Here is a 12,478-nt window from a genome sequence, read left to right as displayed (position 1 = left end):
AAGAGTGTCTCAGATCTGAAACTCTTCCTTCTATTTTCCAACTTTAGAAGAGTCCAAATCAAGAAGAAGGAGGCACCTGATCAACCATCAAAGAAGGATCAGCATAGTACTAGCATACTGTGCTGATTTCCTGAAGCAGGACTTCTGATCGAGATTCGTGAGCTCGTGTGGACGACTCCTAGAGGTCGGACGTATGTGTGGCTTGTAACATCATCCTAAAGCCCAGATCAGTGAGGTTAGAATGTCTAACTTGCAAGGTAATAGATCTGATCTATTGTTTAATACATACATTAGATGTAGTATAGAAACATGTTGATATGATCAACATGTAGTTCATGCTATATTTATATATTTTAATTTTTAATTTAATGCTATGTAATAATCATGTAATAGAATTTTAGATCTAGAGATTCTCTGCTTTTAAAAAATAATTTTGATTTATTTTAGTCTTCCGCTGTATGATCTTGAAAAAGTTTCAAGATCTAACCCTGAAACCCTAGATCAGGTTCCTACAATTGGTATCAGAGCCTAGGTTCTTTATTACATGATTATTTATACATGCTTAAATTATTTTTTATATTAATATAATTTATAATCTAATTATTAAATCTAAAATTAAAATTTTAGATCAATCACGAACTGCAAGGTTGTCCTGCTGTAAGGTTTACCCCTTACAGTGCAAAGGTTGTCCTAGTTTGTGTAGATCTATCTTTAATCATAAATTTAATCTGATCTAGATTAAATTTATGATTTATTTGATTTAAAAGATATTTAAATCTGAAATAAAATCTTTTTGTTAATAATTTTTGTGCAAAGAAATTGTTTAAAGTTGAAATTGTTTCAATTACATGAACCTGTTTAGATTAGATCTAAAGTAGTTTCATGTTTATTTCACTTGCATCTTGATTATGAATCAAACATACAATATGGTTGGTAGAATCATATTGTAAAATTATTTTACAAATATAAAAATTATTTTTTGAAAAGCCGAACCCAACCCTCAGCCCAAAACTTAATTAAGAATTAAGAAGTTGTTTGATTAGGTTCTAGGATTGTGAATTGAAGAACCTAAGACACAAACCATAACACATTGGGTTAATGGGTTAGTGGGAATTAGGTCCATTAATTGGGTTAGACCTATGGTTAGATTAAAGATGGACTTAATTAGAGAATTGACTAAATCTAATCAATTGTTGTCTTAGATTAGGTCAAGGATTCTCTAGATCAATTACAATAGTTGTAGTTGGTCAAGTCCATGTCTTTAACGAGAACCAAATGGACTTGATTCTTGGCTAAGTGGTCTAGCATGAACTGTTAGGTTGATCTAATCGAAACTAATTAAACCAGTTGGTGACTAAGGTAAACCAGACCGATGGTTTTTAATTGGGAGCCGCTTACCTGGCCATTTCTGATAGTGTCTAAGGCAAGCTTTGGCAGACCCTCCCACTGATCGAACTACCTGACCTCTTGATAAAATTATGTTTTGATCGGATCACTTGACTATTCGACCTGACCCATGTCAGCTAGATAAATCAGTGTGATTGATTTAGGTGCTCCTAGACCAGCCCTTTTAATGGTCTCCCTTAAGCTGACTTGGTGAAGCCAGTGGGAGGATCATGATAAGCTGGTTCATCTGACCTCATCCTCTATATTATTTAAATTCTCTAAAATTATTAGGTCCTTAAAATGATAAAGTTATGGAGATAACTGAGTCATAGCCTCCCATTAAGGTGTTTGATAATGAGTCCATTAACTCAATAATCATTGCAGACCCAAAGGCCTGGTGCTTGTTGACTAATGGAATTATCACTCATCATATGATGACTTGGAAGTATCTCTCTAATGGTGGTTAGGTGAGCCAACCAAAGTTGGGCTTAATCATTCGTTGGTTAGATACACCAAGTATGATCATGTTAATGGTTGGACCTAACCGGATCCTTACAGTGGAGGCCAAAGCCTACTGATTAGGTTTCTGAGGTAAAATTAAAATTACTAGAAATTGTTTAGAGAAATAATTGGTTATGAACCTACCCTTAGATGTACATGGGTTGGCCAACCAAAGTTGGGCTTGTGTGCAGTCTAAGTGGATTCTAGTACCCACTAAGGAATTAGGGTAATTCCTCGAATTGGAGGTAGAGGCTACCAATTCGAATAAAATAGTGGGAAAAACCTTTTGATTAAAATTCAAATCTTTAGGTTTAATTAATCAATTACTAATTAGGTTATGGTTCTCCTTTGTTTAAATATGGCCACTTCCCTATCACTCCGATCATTGTTGGACAATGATAAGTTGGTGGGATCCAACTTCGGTAGCTGGTACCAAAAGTTGAAGATAGTCCTGGAGCATGAACGGATCCTATATGTGATAATGGATCCAGCACCTGAGGAGCCAGCTGCCAATGCACGTGGAACAGTCAGAGACACTTACCAGAAGTGGCTTAGTGACCAGACCATGGTGGGTTGTATCATGCTGGCTGCCATGAGTGATGAGTTCAGTCACAGATTCGAGACGGCCCAACCAAAGGACATGCTTCAAGTGTTGGAGGATGCCTTTGGCACACCTGATGACGTGGAGAGGCACAAGACTAGTTGTGCCATCTTCAATGCCAAAATGCAGGATGGTGCCTCTGTCACTGATCATGTATTGTATATGATCGAGCTGATGGAACGATTAAGCAAGCTCGGCTTTCCCTTGCATGAGCAGCTTGGGAAAGATGCAATACTAACTCGCTGCCCAAGTCTTATCTCCCATTCCTCACTCATTATAGAATAACAAAGCCTGAAGAAACTACCACGGGTTACTAGGGTTGCTTCAGAACTTTGAGAAGGATCACCAACTTCACAAGGAGTCGGTGAACTTAGTGGGAGGTTCGTCTTCTGGTTCTCGACCTTTTAAGAAAGGGAAGAAGAACAAGAAGAAGAAAGTGAAGAAGGTGCAAGTTCAGGCTAGGACATCAGTGCAGAGCCAGACTAAAAAGATCAAGCCTGATAAGAGTCTATTCTACTGGCAAGCACCCTAGATTAGATAGTGTGTCAGATATCTACTTATGGCACTGTAGGCTAGGTCATATAAACAAGAACAGAATAAACAGGTTGACTCAAGAGAGAATCCTCGAAGTCAGTGATTGTGAATCACTTCTAACCTGTGAGTCCTGTCTTCTTGGTAAAATGACCAAGTCACCTTTTACTGAAAAAGGTGAGAGAGCTACTGAGCTCTTGGGCCTAGTACATACTGATGTTTGCAGGCCCATGAGCACCAGTGCTAGAGGTGGATATTTCTACTTCATAACTTTCACGGATGACCTATCCCGATATGGATATGTCTATCTGATGAAACATAAGTCAGATTCATTTGAAATGTTCAAACGATTCCGAAGTGAAGTAGAAAAACAAACTGGGAAGAGTATTAAAACTCTTCGATCTGATCGAGGAGGAGAATACCTTTCTAGTGAATTTCTCACATATCTAGGAGAGAATGGGATTCTCTCCCAATGGACTCCTCCAGGAATACCACAGCATAATGGTGTGTCTGAAAGGAGGAATCAGACTCTGTTAGACATGGTCCGATCCATGATGGGTTTTGCTAGCTTGCCGATATCTTTCTGGGGATATGCACTCAAATCGACCTATTATCTGTTAAATAGAGTTCCAAGTAAGTCTGTAATTAAGACTCCATATGAGATATGGATAGGACGTAAGCCAGCACTTTCACACCTTAGGGTCTGGGGGTGCCCGGCCTATGTCAAACGATTAGTCACAGACAAACTTGGATCTAGGTCTGACAAATGCTCATTTATAGGGTACCCAAAAGACAAAAAAATATTTTTTCTACCATGCTGATGAACAAAAGGTGTTCGTCAGCCTTAAGACAATCCTTTTAGAAAAGAAGTTCCTTGGTGAAGGAACCGTTGCCTCTAAGGTTGAGCTTGATAAAGTTCAACAGGTAGAAGGACCGACACCAATAGCTGAACCTGAGTCGGATATGATTAGATCAGATCCGAAGCCCAATGTACCTGCACCATTAAGGCGATCCAGTAGAGTACCACGTCAGCCAGATAGATACTACGATTTCTTGGTTCGGGACGGTGATACCATCGAACTTGATGAGAATAATGAGGATCCGATCACCTATATGGATGCAATGCAGAGACCTGATTCTGAGAAATGGCTTGAAGCCATGAAATCCGAAATGGAGTCCATGAAGGTCAACGATGTATGGACATTGGTTGACCCACCTGAAGGGGTTAAACCCATTAGGTGTAAATGGGTCTTCAAAAGGAAGAAGGGCGCAGACGAAAAGGTGGAGACCTATAAAGCCCGTCTGGTCGCCAAGGGGTATCGTCAACGTTATGGTATTGACTATGACGAGACATTTTTCCCTGTGGCAATGCTCAAATCCATTCGGATAATGCTTGCAATAGCTGCCATCTGGATTATGAGATCTGGCAGATGGATGTAAAGACAGCTTTCCTAAATGGAGAGCTGACCGAAGAGGTGTATATGATACAACCTGAGGGGTTTACATCCACAGATGAATCTGAGGTGTGCAAGCTTCAGAGATCCATTTATGGACTGAAGCAAGCTTCTCGGAGTTGGAAAATGCGTTTTGATAAGGTGATCAAAACGTATGGCTTCATTAAGAATGGAGAGGAGCCCTGCATCTATAAATGGGCAAATGGTCCAGTTGTGGTATTCCTTATCTTGTACGTGGATGACATTCTCTTAATCGGGAATGACATCCCCACACTGCAGGGAATAAAAGTTTGGTTGTCATCACAGTTCTCCATGAAGGACTTGGGTAAAGCATCCTACATCCTAGAGATGAAGATCTATAGGGATAGATCTAAAAGGATGCTTGGGTTATCCCAGTCCATGTACATAGACACTGTGCTGAAGAGGTTCAGCATGGAGAATTTCAAGAAGGGCTATCTACCGATAGGCCAAGGAATTTCTCTCTCTAAGAAGGATTGTCCGACAACTCCTGAAGAGAGAGAGCGTATGAGTAGAGTCCCATATGCTTCAGTCGTGGGATCTATCATGTACGCCATGACATGTACAAGACCAGATGTGGCATACTCATTAGGAGTAGTGAGTAGATACCAATCTGATCCTGAAAGTGGTTAAAGCCATCCTTAAGTATTTGAGAAATACTATGGACCAATGGTTGGTTTATGGTGAGTCAGATCTGAAACTTGTGGGGTTCACAGACTCTAGGTTCCAATCTGACCATGATGACAGCAGGAGCGTGTCGGGTTATATCTTTACTCTGAATGGTGGAGCCATCTGCTGGAAGAGTTCCAAGCAGCATATTGTGGCAGACTCTGTTTGTGAAGCGGAGTACATCGCAGCATCGGATGTCATGAAGGAAGCTGTGTGGCTGAGAAAATTCATCAACAAGCTCAAAGTAGCACCCTCCCTCGATGGTCCAGTCCTGCTCTACTGCGACAGCACTGGTGCCATAGCTCAGGTGAAGGAATCCTAAGCACATCAGCAGATGAAGTACATCTTGCGCCGCTTCCATCTGGTCTGAGAGATCGTGGATCGAGGTGACGTCAACTTTCAGAAGATCGATGGAAAGGAGAATCGGACCGACCCCTTCACTAAAGCCCTAACAATAAAGAAGTTCGACAACCACAAGTCGAAGATGGGTATTAGTTACTGTGCCGAGTGGCTTTAGGACAAGTGGGAGTTGTTGGAAAATATATCCCAAAAAGCCAATCATCAAGCTGTTGACGGTTGAGCAACCAAGTATTGTAATTGATTTGTTAATAAATAAAATATATTTGGTATTTTCATCATAAGCTTTCATCTTCTAATGAACTCCGTTGTTATGATGAAGTCCTTAGGACTATTTAGATTCGATAAAGAGAGGATTTATCGATTAGTCCTTAAAACTGTTCACGACCAAATGATAGGCTGTTAATAAGGACGACAGCTTCTATCGAGCATAGGTCGCTGTAGGCCATATGAGTTGGTTGTCCTCTTAACCAAAGAGTGTGGAGACACTGGTATGGCATACAGGTGAGATGTAAGGGTACATCGTCATTGAACATGACCAACTCCAGAGCATTCTGCTGTCGAGAATGTCTCTGATGGGATATAAGTATAAGTGTCCCTTAGACCTGAGATCGTCTCAGTGACTTGCAAGCAACTCACTGTGCTTTTGTACTGGACTAACTGAATTTTTAATTTAGGAACGGAAGGCTTCTGGGCACAGTCAAGTACTTGTGAAGTCAGAGTGTGATCGAGATGGGATTGACCACTCCAAGAGTTGGAGAAGAATGAGTCGCTGTATTTCAATTTAGCAAAACCTTGGCCAGGGTAATCCATCAGATGGATTTGATATTTTGAAATACAATGTGGACAACCAGATCAGAGTTGACAGTGGAACTTTGGGGTGTCCTATGATCATTTTGGTCAAGGGGATGAATTATATGAAAACTATATCCGCATGGGTTCTAAGGATGTTGTTCTACACATTCGACCTATCCGATCGTCGGGTACCATTGCTAGATGGTCACTTCGATTGGTACAGAAATTTATTCCTGTACTACCGGCTTAGGTTCGGATCTATAAAGTCACACACATTAGAGTTCATGATCCGATCGGATGGTTGATCAACGATTAAGAATCGTTCTAGGGTTAAATGATCAATACGATTGACATTTAACCCAGTGCAAGTGTTGCAGGAGGATCGATTAGCAATTTGATTGCTAATTGGATTAATTTGATTAAGCCAATAGACTGAGATTAAGTCTAATTAAATATGATTTAATTAAATTTAGTTTGGGCTTGATTGGATCAAGTCCAATTGGTTTATTGGATAAGCCAAGTGCAAGGAAAAACTAATCCTAGTTCAACTAGGACTTGGGTCAATCTAATTTCTAATTTGATTAAAAAATTAAATCAGATTTAAATCTAATTTAATCTGATTAAATTAGGTTCTTAATTGGGTTAAGACCTATTTTAATTGGGTTGATCTAATTTTGGTTTGATTTTGTTTGAAAAACCAAATTAAAACAAGTCATAAGATAGAATCCTAGTAAGACTAGGATTCCACCTTGCACCACATAAGCCTTCCCCATGCCCTCTCTCTCATTCAATGCCAATCTCCTCTTATTTTGTGTGACAAAAGCCCTCTCCCAGGTCTCTCCTACATTCACAAAAGGTCTCCTCTCTTCTTTCTTACATGGAAGGTGGTTTGGATCAAATCAAAAAGGAATAAGTTTGGATTTCGAATTCTATGAGATAGAGTTTTAGAAATCCAAAACTCTTTCAATTTTGCATCGAATTTATCCAAATTTTTTTTAGAATTTTTGTGGATTTTAGGGTACATATTGTGTACCCTTTTCTGATGATCCATGCACAAAAATATGGAGGAGATGCTCAAGAGTTGGGCGCCCCTTAACTTGCCATGTTTGGATAAGCCTTGACTAGGTATTTGACCTAGATAAGGACTCTATCATATCTCTCTATATAAGATGATTTTCTTCATGAAATTTTCTATAAGATAGAGATTTGAGAGGCATTTGGATCATCCAAAAATCAAAGAGAAAGACCTTTGGGTTGTGGAGATATAAAAGACACAAGTTATGGTGTCTAGAGAGAGAAACGAGAAGAAGAAGAGGATCTTCTTCTAGGGTTTTTTGTTTTCATATCTTTCCTCCCTCCATCTTGAGTTTCCTGAGAGCATCTCAGATTTGAAACTCCTTCTACTTTTCATCTTTGGAAGAGTCTAAATCAAGAAGAAGGAGGTACCTGATCAACCATCAAAGAAGGATCAGCGCAGTACTAGCATACTGTGCTGATTTCCTGAAGCAGGACTTCTGATCGAGATTCGTGGGCTCGTGTGGATGACTCCTAGAGACCGGATGCATGTGCGGCTTGTAATATCATCCTCAAGTCCGGATCAGCGAGGTTAGAATGTCTAACTTGCAAGGTAATAGATCTGATCTATTGTTTAATACATACATTAGATGTAGTATAGAAACATGTTGATATGATCAACATGTAGTTCATGCTATATTTATATATTTTAATTTTTGATTTAATGCTATGTAATAAAAATGTAATAGGATCTTAGATCTAGAGATTCTCTGCTTTTAAAAAATAATTTTGATTTATTTTAGTCTTCCACTGTATGATCTTGAAAAAGTTTCAAGATCTAACCCTGAAACCCTAGATCAGATTCCTACACGGGCCACCCCAAAGGCCCTCTGAGCCTCGCTGTTAGTCGTCCTTCTACAGCAATCGACTACCCCCAAACTTCTTTGGGGCTTCATCAACATCCGAGCTTCCCCGACAATGAGATTTCTACAGTAACCAGGCTCCTTCCACGTTTCTACGGCGGTCGACCGCTTTCAGGATTCCAGCCGAGCTCCTGCGATAGCCGAACTTCTACTACGAGTGACCTACTCTGAACTTTTACTACGAGTTGTCTGCCCCGAACTCCTGCTGCGAGCAGTCTACTCCAAACCCTTACAGCGGACGGCCTATCTTGGATCACTACTGTAAGCAAATCCCATCCGAGCCTCTACTGTAAACATTTCCTTCCGAACTTCCATTACAGATAGACTTTAGCCGAGCTTCTTCATAGTCGGGTCCCGCGATAGTTGATCTTTGATCGAGCTTCTACAATGGGACAGGACTCATCGGTCAGGATGCTACTCCGAGCTCTCACGACAACTGACCTTCAATCGAGCTTCTACAATAAGCGGTCTCCTTTCAGCCTTCTATAAGAACCAGACTTCGATCGAACTTCCATAGCAGTTGGATATTGGATGAGCTTCTACGATGATCGGGCTCCAGCAGCTGGATTTCTACAACGACCGATTGCCTCCGATGTTTGCCGAACCTCTCCAACGCCATCTGAAGTCCATCACCGACCGACCCTCCACCAGATCCTTCATAAAACCGAACTTCCCCAACGGATCATCCTCAGGCGAGTTTCCACATCAGGCAAATCCCAGACGGACTTCTCTAGCAATCGGATTCCTATCGGGCTTCGCCAATAGAAAGTCTCTATCCGAGCTTCTACAGTAGGTGACTCCCACCTGTAGTATCAGTGCCTAAGCTACCCGACAACAGTAGACTCGTCAGCAGCTTTGGGGACATCCGAGTTTCTCCCAGACCAACAATAGAGAGCCATTCTGCTCCATCAGATGTCCCAACCGAGCTCCAGCCGACGGATCCGAGCTCTCTGACAAGTCACGACAAGAGCTGCCCTCCTGCTCCACTCCCTGCAATGGATTCCATGCAGTTCCACCACTCTCTGACGAGTCGCGACAAGAGCTGCCCTCCTGCTCCACTCCCTGCAATGGATTTCATGCAGCTCCACCACTCTCTGGCAAGTCCCGACAACGGGCACCACTCCACTTTCCGCAACAAGCTCCATGTGGCCCTGAACGACCCCTGATGCCACTACTCTTCATAACAAACTCCACGCGGCTCTGAGCGGTCTACTACCAGATGGTTACAGACGTCACGGTCGGTCAGTTACACCCTCCGTCTATAAATAAAAAATCTCCAGACACGTTCTTCTCCAAGCTGGTAACTCTATCTCGAAACACTGCCAAACTTTTCGCTCGAGCACTCTATTTCTGTTGAAGCAGAGTACTGACTTGAGCATCGGAGGATCTTGCCGGAGCACCCCCAACTCTGGTTTAGACTTTCTTTGCAGGTCTCGGCGGCGGCCGCGGTCATCCCAGCTCCAGCTTCTTCGACTTCGACAGTATTCTGCACCAACAGAATTGGCGCTAAAGGAAGGGTGTGTCTTTGCAGTACCCTTGTTCTTAAAGGAGTGCTCAACGGGATCGATTCCAGTCATCTTCTCCGATATTCTCTTCTCCTTCTTCTACTAGATCCTCACCTAATGCCTCCCCACAGAGCATCCACCAGATAATCCACGGCCTCTGCGGCCAAATCTCAGGCTCCGGCCTCACCTCCAGTTTTCCAGGCCCCTTCTCCTCCTCCAGCAACGACGGTCGGAGTGGAGCAATTCGACCTACTGGTTCAGTAGGTCAGGGGCCTCACTGAAGCGGTGCAGGCCATGCAACAGCAACAACAGCCACAGGCATCGGTGCGGTTGGAGAGAGCATCATCGGAATTCCAAAATCGATGGTAGGGCGGGCCACTTGGGCCAGTCGCCCCGTCTTTTCCGGAAAGGCAAACCCAAGGGTGGAGAGCCCTCAGTCCGATCACGATTCTACTCCCGAAGGATCTCTATCTCCATTCTGTCTGAAGACCCTCGAGATCCGCAGTTGCAAGGACTTCCTAGATCGAAGGCTCCAAGAGATGAACTGACGGCTTGAAGAACTCTACCACACTCCCCCTGCTTATGGTGAGGACATCTATACTGACCCCCCTTTTTCTCAAATGATCATGCAGGAATCGATCCTGCCAAACTTCAAGCTCCCAATTCGAAAGCTATGATGGGACCTCAGACCCAATCGACCACCTGGAAGCCTTCCAGACAATGATGCTGCTCCATGGCACGTCAGACGCCATTCTGTGTCGAGCTTTTCCATCCACCCTGAAGGGAGCAGCAAGGAACTGGTACTCGATGTTGAAGTCGGGTACCATCTTTTCCTTTGATCAGATGAGCCACCAGTTTGTGGCTCATTTTGTTAGCAGCCGACGTCCCCGAAGAGGTTCAGAGTCCCTCATCAACATCAAGCAAAGGGAGGGAGAATCCATCTGGGCTTATGTCAACCGTTTCAACGTCGCTGCATTGAAGGTCTGAAACTTGGACCAATCGGTCGCGATGGCCGCTCTGAAGGGCGGCCTCCAGAAGAATGACCTTCTGTTCTCCTTAGAAAAGAAGTACCCCAGGGATTTCTCCAATTTGCTGGCTCGGGCCGAAGGATATGCCCGAACGGAAGAAGCCTTCAAGATGAAGGATGAGGAGACCGTGAGAGAGCGGCAGGTGGGAGACTCGAGCAAGCCCGCAGTCAGAAAAGGACTGAGTGAAGCTCGACCATGCTCTCGAACTCCTCCCGGGCACGGGCGCACCTGGACTCCTCCCCGAGCTCGTAAATAGAGAAGCCCGAACCGTCGAGTTCGGCGAGGCTCTCCTCCGGGAGATTCCACAGCTATGCCCCTCTCAACGCATTGAAAACTCAAGTGCTGATGGAGGTCAGGAAGTAGCTCCCAAGGTCGGAGAGGATGCGCTCACACCCCAAAAAATGCAACCCGAACAAATTCTACCTCTATCATCGTGACCACAGCCAGATACGGAGGAGTGTATTCAGCTTCGAGATGAGATCGAGGAGCTCATCAGACGGGGTCAGCTTGACAGATTCATTCGACATCGACTTGAAGGAAGAGAAGATCGATCTAGAGCCCCGCCGCAGTCAGAACCGCCAAGGAGGGAGGAGCAGCAGAAGATCGGCCTCCGATTGGGATTATCAACTCCATCTCGGGGGGACCCCAGCGAGGAGCAGACCTTCCATGGTTATAGAGTTTAAAAAATCTACGAATGTATTACCAACAACTTTGCCCTGAATGAAAATTCTCTTCATATTTATGCATTCTTTCTTTTGGTATGAGCTTACAACGATGGGAGATAACTCCCCCATACAAATAAAACTAAGCGTGTTAGGAATAGGAGGAGAATCTTGTCCTAATATGAGCAAAGTCGAAGGCTAGATTTTCTAAAGATCGGATGGGGGGAGAGGCCCTTACAACGGCCCTTATGTGCCCCCACAGCCTTGTTAGGAACAGGAGGAGAACCTCGTCCTAACATGAGCAAAGTCGAAAGCCCAATTTTCTAAAGATCGGATGGGGAGAGAGGCCCTCACAATGGCCCTTATGTGCCCCCACAGCCTTGTTAGGAACAGGAGGAGAACCTCATCCTAACATGAGCAAAGTCGAAGGCCCAGTTTCCTAAAGACCGAATGGGGGGAGAGGCCCTTACAATGGCCCTTATGTGCCCCCACAGCCTTGTTAGGAATAGGAGGAGAACCTCGTCCTAACATGACAAAGTCAAAGGCCCGATTTTCTAAAGATCGGATGGGGGGAGAGGCCCTTACAACGGTCCTTATGTGCCCCCACAGCCTTGTTAGGAAAGGAGGAGAACCTCATCCTAACATGAGCAAAGTCGAAGGCTTGATTTTCTAAAGACCGGATGGAGGGAGAGGCCTTCACAATGGCCCTTATGTGCCCCCACAGCCTTGTCAGGAACAGGAGGAGAACCTCATCCTGACACGAGCTGAAACCGACGATCGGGAACGAGGGGAGGACCTCATCCCGATGCAAACAAAGACTCGATTGATCGACAAGAGGAAAGCTTCCTCAATTGCTCCTCCACACTCTCACGGCCCCGCCAAGAGCGAAGGAAAGACCCTCACTCAAACACAGAAGAAAAAGAGAGACAAAAAGAAAAGGCGACGAACTACACTGGTGATAGGCGAAAAATGAACCACATCAAAGGCATAAGAGACCTCATCCTGACGAGAGAGAAAACACTTGTCGAAAATCT

This window comes from Elaeis guineensis, chromosome 4, assembly GCF_000442705.2.
Source record: "Elaeis guineensis isolate ETL-2024a chromosome 4, EG11, whole genome shotgun sequence".
In the NCBI taxonomy this organism is placed as follows: Eukaryota; Viridiplantae; Streptophyta; class Magnoliopsida; order Arecales; family Arecaceae; genus Elaeis; species Elaeis guineensis.
The sequence above is the reverse complement of the archived record's forward strand: the minus strand, read 5'-3'. Positions refer to the sequence as shown.